The sequence below is a fragment of the Triticum urartu genome, chromosome 3A, assembly GCF_056163025.1.
Source record: "Triticum urartu cultivar PI428250 chromosome 3A, HENAU_Tu73, whole genome shotgun sequence".
In the NCBI taxonomy this organism is placed as follows: domain Eukaryota; kingdom Viridiplantae; phylum Streptophyta; class Magnoliopsida; order Poales; family Poaceae; genus Triticum; species Triticum urartu.
This window is the reverse complement of record NC_141875.1, coordinates 164009764-164023471: the sequence shown is the minus strand read 5'-3', so window position 1 is coordinate 164023471 and position 13708 is coordinate 164009764.

The window sequence follows — 13708 nt, the reverse complement described above, 5'->3', positions numbered from 1 at the left end:
TCCTAGGTACCCACCATGCTGGCAAGAAGATTAGCAAGCTTATTAGCTTTCTCTTGTTTGGCCCTTAAATCCTTCAACTCTTGTCGTTGCATCAGAAAGTATGCATCAGAATTCTGAAGGGACTTCCTCAGTCCTTCGGCTTCTTGTCGTAGCACAGCTGATTGATGTCTTTCAACTTGTAGTTGAGACTCAAGAAGTTGACCTGATTCAAACAGCGAGTTCGAAGAGCTTGTGCCAGTAGTAGTTGCCAGTAACTCGAACACTACATCAAGACATGATTTTGGGGTTGTCTCACTGTCTTCAAGATAGATTTTATCTGCTTTCAAGATAAACATGGATGTCTCACTATATTGAACCTTATTTGCATTACTTCCTTTACCATTGCATAATGGGGGTACCCTTCTCCAATATTTTGTCGGCATTCTAAAAGAGAAACAAGGAGACACATCACATGTTTAGCATGTTGTATATGAAACTCATTTTGGTAAACCAGTTCAATAGTAAAGTGGACGGGATAACATCATGAAACAAACATATATCTATGTACTATGGTCACTGTATGGTCTATATCGTTCTAGTTTATGTTGCAAAATCAAGATAGAGACATAGTTCAAATCATATCTATTTAAGACACAACAACATAGACAAAATATAAGTGTGTGGAACTACACAACACTAACAACACTTGTAATGTGCATGACAAGAGAACATAACTGTTTATACAATTGAAATCAACATAGAGCAAGTTAGAACAGCAAACCCAGTTAAACAAACAGGTTTAACATATACCTGTTGCGCCATTGGAGTTTTAATTGCATCCTTCAAATTTGAAATTAGTTGATATGAGTAAATACAGTGATGCAAGAGCAAAGGATTATGAACCATAGCTACAGAACCTGACCTGAGAACAATTGTTCTTCTACTTTAAGTGTTGAGTTGGGGTTCGAAGTGGTGGTCCTCATGCTTTTGGCACTGTAGTTGCCTTAGTAATTTCTCGTGTTTGGGTGCTCTATGGTGGAGACGATGATGTGTTGACTGGAACTGGGTTACTATCTGCTGGGGTTGGGGTAAGAATGGGTGTAGCTAGTTCTCTGTCCAACCGGGTAGGAGTACAAGCTGCGAGAGTCTGGGTTATGTGTGGTGGGGCTGGTTCTTGGGCAAGTACAATCGTGGTTCTATCTGCATCGACGGGTGCTACGTCTCCAACGTATCTATAATTTTTGATTGTTCCATGTTGTTATATTATCATTCTTGGATGTTTTATAATCATTTTATATCATTTTGGGTACTAACCTATTGACATAGTGCCAAGTGTTAGTTGCTATTTTCTGCATGTTTTTTACATCGCGGGAAATCAATACCAAACGGAGTCCAAATGCAGCAAAACTTTTTGTTGATTTTTTTGGACCAGAAGACATCCAGTGGGCCGAAGAAGCACCAGGGGGATGCTCCGAGGGGAGCACAACCCACCAGGGCGCGCTTGGAGGCCCAGGCGCGCCCTAGTGGGTTGTGCCCACCTCGGGTGCCCCGGACCACCTCTTTACTCTATAAATACCCCAATATTCCAGAAACCCTAGGGTAGTCGACGAAAATCAATTATAGCCGCTGCAGAGTCTAGAACCACCAGATCCAATCTAGACACCATCACAGAGAGGTTCACCACTTCCATTGGTGCCTCTCCGATGATGCATGAGTAGTTCTTTGTAGACCTTCGGGTCCGTAGTTAGCAGCTAGATGTATTCCTCTCTCTCGTTTGATTCTCAATACAATGGTCTCTTGGAGATCCATATGATGTAACTCTTTCTGCGGTGTGTTTGTTGGGATCAGATGAACTTTGAGTTTATGATCAGCTCTATCTTTTTATCCATGAAAGTTATTTGAGTTTCTTTGATCTCTTATATGCATGATTGCTTATAGCCTTGTATTTCTTCTCCAATATTTGGGTTTTGTTTGGCCAACTTGATCTATTTATCTTGGAATGGGAAGAGGTGCTTTGTAGTGGGTTCGATCTTACGGTGCTTGATCCCATTGACAGAAGGGGAACCGACACGTATGTATCGTTGCTAATAAGGATAAAACTATGGGGTCTATTACTAGATAAATAGATCTTGTCTACATCATGTCATTGTTCTTATTGCATTACTCCGTTTCCCCATGAACTTAATACACTATATGCATGCTGGATAGCGGTCAATGTGTGGAGTAATAGTAGTAGATGCAGGCAGGAGTCGGTCTACTAATCTTGGACGTGATGCCTATGTAATGATCATTGCTTGGATGTCGTCATGATTATTTGAAGTTCTATCAATTGCCCAACAGTAATTTGTTCACCCACAGTTTGCTATTTTTCTCGAGAGAAGCCACTAGTGAAACCTACGGCCCCCGGGTCTCTTTCTCATATTATTGCCTTTGCGATCTATTTTCCTTTGCTTTTATTTTCAGATCTATTAAACCAAAAATAAAAAAATACCTTGCTGCAATTTATTTTATTTGGCGATCGATCTATCAATATTTACAACTCTCTGACATCTGTTTGCCAATTTCTGGCGCCGCTACCCGAAAGGGATTGACAACCCCTTTTACACGTCAGGTTGCACGTATTTGTTATTTGTATGCAGGTGCTATTTACGTAGTGTTGCTTGGTTCTCCTACTAGTTTGATAACCTTGGTCTCATCACTGAGGGAAATACCTACTGTCACTGTGCTGCATCATCCCTTCCACTTTGGGGAAATACCGACGTAGCTTCAAGCTGCATCAAAAGGAATTTCTGGCGCCATTGCCAGGGAGACATCATCAACATCTACCAGGTTCCTAATCACAAATATCATCTCCTCGTAATTTACATGATTTTCCATTTTCCTCTCCCCCACTTCATAAAAATTTGTTATTTTATTCGCCCTCTTTTTCGTTCTCCCTTTTCTCGTTGGATCTTTTGTTTGCTTGTGTTGCCATGTGCCTTATATATGCTTGCATCTTCGCTTGCTAAACATCTATTGATATGGATCCCCATCCACTTGCTAATCTTTTTAAAAGATCCAATCATGATGAACCAACTGCTAGTGAGTTGAGTGCACTAGATTATCTTTACAAAGTTTTGCTTCAGATTTGTGAATCTGTCGTGGGTTTGTCACGGCAGATGTCCTTGTGAAAGGACTTAGTCGTGGAGCCATCACAACGGGTTAGCTTAAAGGGGTTAAACCGGACAAGGGGACACGTGGAGTTTATACTAGTTCGTCCCCTTCGATGAAGGTAAAAGCCTACGTCTAGTTGTGATTGGTATTGCTGGGGTTTTGATGACCAGGGAGCGAATCCGCTTTGACTGGCCCTCGAGTTGTTGTGTGTCGTCCCTAAACCGCTGCCGGGTCGTCCCTTTATATACATAGGTTGACGCCCGCCGGTTTACAGAGTCCCGAAGCCGGATCATAAACGTGTCCGGTTCGGTCTCTATACTTCCTATCTTACAATGCAAGTTACAAAATAAGGTCGGTTTATATCTACAGGCTTTAACTCGCCTTTGGGCCTTGGGCCTTCATAAAGCACCATCATTCTTACGTCTTCATGGGCTTCTAATCTTCATAAAGTTAATCCGGCTGCTCCTGGCCGGTTTACGTCCAGTAATAATATCCCCAACATTAGGCCCCAGATTGGTTTGAACTTGTTCATGTCAATCTTCAACACTTAGAAAAATTCTTGCTCTGGCATCTTTGTATAAATCTGGTAAATCACCGTGACGTCATCCTTTAAATCTGCAGCCAATCATTATGATGTCATCTACCCGTTGAAGCCGAAGATGCTCTTCATTAATGATCGTTTCAACCCTCGAGGCATCATCCTTAATAATTATCCATTTCCAGCTCCTCGATTTCCGCACTTGTCACTTTATCGCTTCGCCTTATAAATAGGACCACGGGTCCTTCTCCTTTTCCCCCTTCGTCTCCTTCACTTCGTCTTCCTCCTCGTGACACCTCTGCCCCTGAGCGCCGCTGCCGTCACTGAGCTTCACCTCTGCTTCGACAAAGGCCGCTGCATTAACCTGATCGTTACGAGAGATACGTGGTGATCCTCCACTGCTTCCTCCCGCACCAGTAAGTTTCTCCTCTCCTCACCCCAGATCCGCCATTAGGGTTCGGTGTTCTTCATAACCTGAAATTGTTCCTCCTTTAGTAACACCAATGGCCAGTTAGATCTGATCTTTTTCAGTGCCCTTTGTAGTTTAAACTCCCTTCTTCTTGTTAAGGCACCTGCTTGATATCAAACTCATCTAAACTTACTGAACCTTTTGAGCACTTGAAATTAGAACAGAATATATTTTGATTATCCAAGGCACGGTAGATCTGAAATTTCCATGCCAAACTGTAAAATCGGTTTTACCTTACTTAGCCATTTTCGTCTTAGATCTGTATCCTCTTTACCATGTAGGCGGTTTACCCTTGTAAAAACAATCTATCTCATAACATTAGTCCCCTGGTAAACCGGCAAACCCCCTTTACATTCATTGTAACAGTCCGGTTTAACAACACATGTATACCCTTGATATGACCTTGTCAGTTATTATTGTATCAGTCTCCGGTTTACACAATTTCACATATCTGTATATGTTTATTCCATTGCATCTTGCGTATCATCATGAATGATTTGTAAACCGACATTTCTTTTCCATCTTTTCGTTTCACAATGGCCAAACAGTTTGCCGCTTGCAACTAGGCTCTGTAGCGACCAGACCTCAAACGGTCCAATCTCTGTGCTCCGGTGTCATCCCTGGGTCAGTAATGCTGACACCACACAGTACTTGAAGGATTTATAATAGAGTAGCAATCACACACTTATTACATCGAGTGTCTCAAAAGAGAACTTATTACAATAAATATGGCTTAAGGCCATCTAATAACGATAACAATGGAAGGCTTGGAAGATAAGTGAGTCCATCAACTCCAACGGCATCACTGAGTATAGAACCATGACCTAAAGGCACCTTACTCGTCATCTGAAAAGTCTGCAACATGAATGTTGCAGCCCGAAACGGGTCAGCACATGGAATATGCTGGCAATGTAACACATAGAGAGCAATGAAAGAATAAGACTATACTACATGCATATTTGGCTGGTGGAAAGCTCTATGGTTACAGTTTTGCGTAAAGCCAATTTTTCCCTACTGCAAAGGAGTAAATTTTATTTAACTATCATGGTAGTTGTTAAACATTGAGAGTGTAGACACCCTCTCAATCCCAATTAAGCATCATCATAAAAACCCAACAAAATTAATTTAGAGTAACATGATGAGATTCACATGAAAATCCAAGTACTAGATACTCAAGATGTCCATAACCGGGGACACGGCTAACCATGATTAGTTTATACACTCTGCAGAGGTTTGCACACTTTTTCCCACAAGACTCGATCTCCTCCGTTGGGATTCTCGCACTACATGATGTTTGAGAAACGGATGACTGAGACATAGTCTTTCAGAAGCGCTTGCACCTTACGAACGGGTAGACCGTACCAACCTACATCCCCTACATCTGCTAGTCTACCACTGTAAGAGTTCGCACAACTTAGTCAACTATGCTAGATCCCATAGTAGCTTGTGGCTGCACACAGAAGTTTCTAGTATGAATAATCTCATGATCCATTTGAGCCTGGGTGGCGGTCCAAAAGAAAAAAGGCAATCGCTGGAATACCTAGGTGCCTCAATCCACCTGGATGTGTGTTTAAGTTGCCACCTTAGATAAACCATTAATTTAAAAATCTCACAGCTGTTATGGATACACTCACCCAATCCACGTATACTAGCATAGCATGGCATAATAAGCAAACATAGAAGTAACTCCCAAAGGTTTGATAATAAAACAGGTAATAGGTACTACCTCATCTATTTCCCAAACCCACAATTTAATTAGATCCTAATCATGCAATGGTGTGAGGATTGATCTAATGCAATAAAACTGGGTAGTAGGAGGTATGATCAAAGTGTTAATTGCCTTGATAATGATCCGCAAAACCTAGCGATTCAAAGTAGCAAGCAGTGCACTCCGGGTACTCTATCGCAAACAAACAAGCATACAATAAGTACTCATCTAATGCACAGGTAAAACTCGAATAAGAGATCTAACCAGATAGTTCAACTTACACTACAAAAAAAGTACACTTCCGTGATGATACGTGTTTGTCATAGTAGGTCGCATTTTCTATCATGCATGTACATCCATGACAAATTTATGACAGAATCAAGATAGTCATACCTGTGCTGTCGTAGAAGTGTTCCATGACATTGCCAAAATTATCATCACGGAAGTGTCCACTTCCATGACGATAAATTGCGCGTCATAGAAGTGCTTTCGTCACTGGTGACCGACACGTGGCATCCACCGTAATGGAACGCCGTTAAGCTATCGGGTCGGATTTTGGATCCGATAACCCGTTAACAGCCACGACCAATGCCGATTTTCCACGTGTAAAATTCTCATTGGCTGGCGGATCCACGCGTCAGCTCCGCGTTGGCACAGGTGCCACTCATCCAATGGTCGAGATGGGCCTATGATATGTTGACACATGGACCGGCCCAAAAGTGGCCCACAAAGATTAAATGCGCAGGCCCAACCGAAGGCCCATAAGATTTAGCGGACCATAATGGGCCGGCCCAGCTAAAGGCCCACAAAATTTAGCGGACCATAATGGGCCGGCCCAGCTAAAGGCCCACACAATTTTGCAGACCATAATGGGTCGGCCCAGCTAAAGGCCCACAAGATTTTGCGGACCACAATGGGCCGGCCCAGCTAAATGCCCACTAGATTCTGCTGACCATAATGGGCCGACCCAACTAAAGGCCCAACATTCTCGGTCAAATTGGCCCGTCAATGGCATGTCCTAAACTTGTCATCAACGCGGCCCATGGTCACTTCTGGCCCGTTAACAATCTACTAAGTAATTGGGCCGAATTACGGCCCGATGTATTTTCGGCCTGTTAAAGGTCCGGCTTCATTTGGGCCCATTTACAGGCCATCAAAACTTTTGGCCCATAAACGACCGTGAAGGATTTGGGTCATATTCGGCCATGTCTGACATTCGGCCTGTTAGAGGCCCACTATAGCTTTGGGCCACTTTCGGCTATTGTCATTTTCAGCCTGTTAACGCCGGACGTAAACCATGGGCCATATGTGGCCCAACGTCATATCGGGCCCATTAACGACCCATATAAAAATGACGATAATCTAGCCCGACCGAAGTTCCGGCCTGTTAAAGGCCCGTGTATTAGGTCGGCGCATTTACGGCCCGTCCGAATTTTGGCCTGTTAAAGTCCAGTGGGTTATTTGGCACAATCAGGGCCCAATCTCACTTTCGGTCTATTAAAGGCCCATGTATTTTATGGGCTCGAGATATTTACACCTGTAAACGGCCTATTTTTACTCAGGGCCCAAATTATGTTTAGGCCTGTTAAAGGCCCACTATGGGCACATGCCTACCAGAAAAATATGAAAGCTTATGCTGATTTAGGCCCAGATATTTTAGTGGGCTACATGCCAATTTCGGCTCGTAATCGTTTTTATCCCAATTGGAATGGGCCCGACGAATGTTGGCATGTTGGGATCCTACGAAGGTTTCGGCTGAATACATTACTAAGATAAACCTACACTATACAAAAATAGCGTCGTAATTACTGCAGCCTGAGGCAACATCATAAATGTTGTATCACAACAAAATAAATTCCAAACATACAACAAAAGGTCTGTTGGCATAAAGTTTACAGTCCTTCCAGATAAAAGCACCATCAGATGTATAGAAGCACAGATCATTTGACCTGAGTGCTAATGTTTCAGGCTGTAGAATCTGATGGAGCAGCACGATCTCCACCTTTTTTCCGCCATTGCTCTTGAACAACGAAGCGAATGTTTGATAGTCTGGTTTCAAAACCATTCATATCTTGACGACATTTCTCAACCACTATTCTTGTTTCCAAAACAACGTCCATTAGGGATTGGACTTGTGTCTGGAGCACAGATATATCACTCTGTCTAGTAGGAAGATTTTTTTCAGTAGGCGATTTGGACGAGGTTACCTTGACAACCAACCCAGAATTATGCAGGAAGGTGCTTTTTTGCACTGTTAGTGGAGAGATACTGACGCACTGCAACAAGAGGTGACATTGTGCCTATAGTAGCCTCGTCACCTTCAGGTGGTTGTGGCTGTTCAATCATTTGTTCCATAGCTTCCTGAAAGTTTGAACTTGTAGATTAGTGTACCAGATAAGTTACTAATGAGACAAAAACAAACAAAGTAGGTTAAACGTTTATACATAACTTATTTTGGTGAACTACGGTAATACATTAGCATGTATTGTAGTGCCAACTACATAATAAAATCACTTTCGGAACATATGTCCATGTAGCATGCCTACTGTACTGTCTATTTCCTCACATTCGTTGACATCTAAGGATAAAGATACATGGTTTAAAGTAGGATGAACATAGTATGACATCATTCATATCATGGGCAAACAGATATAAAACAAGCAGGCTATTTTATCATTGTGTGTGCACGTGAACATAACAACTAGATTACAGATCAAGACCAAAAGAAAATCCTTCATCTCTTTTAAACCATGTAAGGTGAAATGATACGTTAAGACAACTGTGAATAAAAGTGAACATAGTAACTGACATTGGCTGCAAACCAAGTAGTTAAATGAACACATCACAGTACCAATCAGTTCAAGGCAGGAGGAGTAAGGACTTACAATAGCGGCTTCAACTGGTGTGCTCATGCCCTTCATCTTGCTGGTGTGGCAATCCTTGAAGATTTGCACTACATTCGGTTCAGATTCTTTTTGGTCCGCACGGGATTTCCTCTGTATTTGGAACAAGTCAATATAGATACGATAATATGGCACAAAAAGAAGAAGGAAGTAGCAGCTATTTACAAGAGTCTCGCAGTGTGCAATATAGCTACGAGATCCTGTGGTTTGTTGGAATTTCACTTTAGAACAGTTGGTTTTGTTCTTCAAACAGTTAGCCTAGAAGAAGATACACTTGTAAGGCACATACATAAATACAAGTTTAATATGTGGTCTGATCAAATACATATAGCCTACCTGATACTTTGGATCAGACCAGTGTTTAACGAGGGCTGTCCAGTCTTCATCTGTAATATATTCCACTGGAGATGCTTGGACGATTTCATTGTTAGCCTTGCCTTCAAAGTGAGATTTTCTAAGGTGGTATCGATACTGTCGCAGAGCAGACTGAAAAACATGAGTGCATGCTTGTCTAGTTGCATCATCTTTCGGATCCAACTTGAACCTCATCTGTTGAAAAAAGAATGTGAGTCTTATTAGGAGGAAGCTAGAAAGTATGGGACAGAGCAAGACAATATTACTAATTGCGATGAATAACATTAGTTATGGATAAATGGTCAAGGAAGGTGTTAAACTGGGTGTTGTCTTTCTCATTCCTGTACTGGATCCACGTTGGGAGTATATGTGCATGACACCTAACAGCAACGGCTGCCTCTAATACTAACTTGGCTGACTCTGTAGCATCACGTGGCCTTTTTAAACCTGCCTCAAAATGGATCTCCATTCTTCCTCTAGATTTTGTTAATCTGTCAAGCATTATCCCTGATGTCTGTTTCCGCTTGCGCCGTGGTGCTAGTTCAACAACGAATATGGAAAGTGTTAGTGTACATCATACTGTGAGAGTACATATAAAGGAGCATGCAACTGCAACTTGACTCGGTCAGGTACCGTCTTGGTGTTGATGCTCATGAGGTTCATCTGATCTTGCCAGGTCCTGTTGTGTCAGCAGTGCTTCGGAAGTAGTGTTAGGTGTGAAGTCAGCTTGGGAACTGGCCAATTCCGGAGCAAACAAACGAGTAACTGGTTGAGATGCTGGTACAGTTGAAGCGGATGCTGCAGCTGGTGGAGCAGGTGATACTGTGTTTGTAGATTTAGCCGGTGGACTTGGACCTTCTACTGCACTATAAGTACCAGCAGAATCTCGATGGCAGAACCTTTTCCGTTTCACCCGACGAGTAACAACACTCCCTACTATATTATTTTCCTTTCTCTTTTTTGACTTTGCCATGTCAAGTTGTACCCACAACACAAAAGAATAAAATCACTCTTCAGAACTCATTGATGCATGATACAGACAAGCAATACTTTGATGTAAGACAACTGTATGAGGATGGAATATGTAAGAAAAACAGGACGGCATGACATATTCACAGCTACGATGTGCAAACTAAGCAGAAGGATTTTCAAGAAAATAGAAGTAATGCAAGTTAGACACCATATGAAAGATGCAACCAATATTACCTTGCCAAGTTAAAAGTGTCTTGTCATAAGTGGCAATTCGAAAAATTAGAAGCAGTACAACGTAGAAATCAATGCAAGATGCAACCACTATCAAACTGCCATGTTAAAAGCGTCCAATCATGAGTGACTGATGCGGGATATGCAACAGCAGTACTTTGATGTAAGAACATGGTATGATAGATAGATGCAGTGTATTCTAGACACAGAAAGCCATGTCATATGCACATGTATAACGTATAAACTCAGCAGGTGCAATTTAATCAAAATAGAAGAAATACAGGCTAGACAACATATGCAACATGAAACCAATTATCACACTGTCAACTTAGAGCAAGCACCTGCGACGGTGGAGTACGGGAGATGAACTCATCATGTAGACTTGGGACTTCAACTTCATTAGCAGTAGCAGTGGCAAATCTAGAGATTCTATGCTTGCGTCGGTGCGGAGGACCACCAACATCCCCTAACTTACTCTTTTCCTTCCTATTTTCTGATATTGCCTTATGAAGTCAAAACCACAAGAAGATGAATAAAATTAGCTCTGCATAACTGGTTGATGCATGATACAGACGAACACTACTTTGATGTAAGGCAAGTGCAGGATAGGAGGATGGAATATATACAAAAAAGATAGTGTTTCATATTCACACGTACAATAGGAGGATGGAATATGTATGAAAAAAATAGTAAGCGGAAGGCATTTCAACAAAATTAGAAGAAATGAAAGCTAGGCACCATATGAAAATGCAACCAATATCACTCTATCATGTAAAAAGTGTCTCGTCCTAAGTGCCATTTCAAGAAATTAGAAGCAGTACAAGCTAGAAGACAAAGCAAGATGCAACCTACATCATAGTCCCAAGTTAAATGTGTCTTATGGGTAAGTGATCATTGCAGGTATAAGTTGTAAGGTACGTAGATGCAATTCAACATAATCAGAAGCAATACAAACTAGACATCATACGGAAAACGCAGCCACGTATAATAGTTCCAAGTAAGAGCAAGCACCTGTGATGGTGGAGTAGGGGAGATGTGCTCATCATGTACACATATGTTCTAGAAACAGGATCACGTGTCATATTCATAGGCATTATGTGTAAAGTAAGCAGATGCAATTCAAGTTAGAAGCAATACAAGCTAGACATCATACGCAACATGCAACCACATATAATATTGTCAAGTTAGAGCAAGAACCTGTGATGGTGGAGTAGGGGATATGTGCTCATCATCTACACAACTACGTTGACTGTCCAGCCTTGTGTTGTCTTGCGAATCTTGTTGGGAGGATGGCGGAGTAGAATCTGTAGAGACCCCCTGTTTGAGTTGCTCCGAAGGACCACCATCATCCACCGCCGGACTAATTTCCTTCAGCTGTAATGATTTAGCATTGTGAAGTCAAACCGATAAGAAAAAGGAATAAAATTTGCTATTCAGAACTCATTCATGCATGATACTGACGAACACTACTCGGATGAAAGGCAAACACATGATGCGAGGATGGAATATGTATGAAAACAGGATGGTGTGACATATTCACACCTATGATGTGGTAACTAAGCAGAAGGCATTTCAATAAATTAGAAGCACTGCAAGCTAGACACCATATGAAAGATGCAACCAATATCACTCTGCCAAGTTCAAACTGTATGGCGTTTCAACAAATTAGAAGCAGTACATGCTAGAAATCATATGCAAGACACAACCAATATCACAGTGGCGACTTAAAGGTGCCTTATCATAAGATATAGTATGTACCAAAAACAGGAACATGTGTCATATTCACATATATCATGTGTAAGCTAAGCAGATGCAGTTTACACTAATTAGGAGCAATACGAGCTAGACACCATATGCAACATGCAACCAGATATCACACTGCCAAGTTAGAGCAAGCACCTTGGATGGTGGAGGTGGGGAGTGGAGACTTGGACCTTGTAATGCACTATCAGTACAAGGAGAATCAGTACAGATGCTCCGTTTACGTTGCTGCAGAGGACCACCATCATCGCCTTCCTTACTCTTTTCCTTCCTCTTTCTTGATTTTGCCTTGTCAAGTCAAACCCACAAGAAAAAGGAATAAAATTTGCTCTTCAGAACTCACTGATGCATGATACTGACGAACACTACTTTCATGTAAGACGAACACTACATATCACACTGCCAAGTAAGAGCAAGCACCCGCGATGGTGGTGTGGGGGAATTGCGGTGATCAATAGAGAGCTACGTTGACTATCTTCATTTAGCCTTGCTGTTTCTTGAGAATCATGTGGGGAGGATGACACTGCACTCTTTAAACGAGTATGGCGTCTCACAGAAACCCACCTGGGTGACTGTCTCATCATAAGTGATTGACGAGGGATACAAAAGAGCATTAGTTTGATGTACGAACATGGTTAATAGACATATGTAGTATGTATCAAAAATAGGAAGGCATGTCATTATCAAAGGTATAATGTGTAAAGTAAGCAGATGCAATTTAACCAAATTGGAAGCAATACAAGCTAGACACCATATGCAACATGCAACCACATTTGACAGCGCGAAGTTAAAGCAAGCACCTAGGATGGTTGTGTGTGGCAATTGAGATCATCAACTTTAGAGCTAAGTTTACTGTCTCCAACTGCTGACACTACACCCGTTAGAGCGCTGGAACGCTTAGTGCTTATCTTCGAATTACACTGGAGCGACTTCTGCCTTTTCTTTTCTACATTCATCAACACTGCGTCAGAGTCTGAAATACCCATGCATAAAAAAACAATAGTGTGAGTATGGGTGAAGTGTGTGCACAATTAGTACAGTGTAAAGGTAGCAGATAGCAGGTCGGTGAGAAATAAATGACGGGAGACATATGATTGCTCTACAACATGCATGGCACACTAAATTACTACAGGATTCTATGAAAATAATAGTCGACTGAAAGCAAATAGGCCAGTCCATTTTTTATGCACCGTCCGATGTACAAAGAATGAGCAGATCGCCTTCATCTACCTCCAGCGAGTCAGTGTTGACGATCTTCCTCGAAACGCCAGCGACCACCGGCCTAGTATTCCTCCCCTGCCTGCACCCTTCCCTCGACCTCACCGCACCGCCGTGCCTGGCACCGCCCCCCCGGCCATCCATTCAAGCCCCGCCGACCTCCAGATCGGGCGCAAGCAGCTCCTGCGCCCCACACCCCTATGATAGACACTGATGCGCCGCTTCCCCGGGGAACAGACGGACTAGGTGCTCCGCGCGCCTAAGCGGGTGCTGCTTCTTTTAATTGCGGTTCGACTGACCCTGAATTGAAATCCAGACGGGCTACTGACCTCTAGCAAAGGTGAAATAGTAAAAGGGAGGAAACCTTCTGCATTTAGTATCACGAAGAAGATGAAGTAAGAAGCGCTCAACTAGTTTCTTTC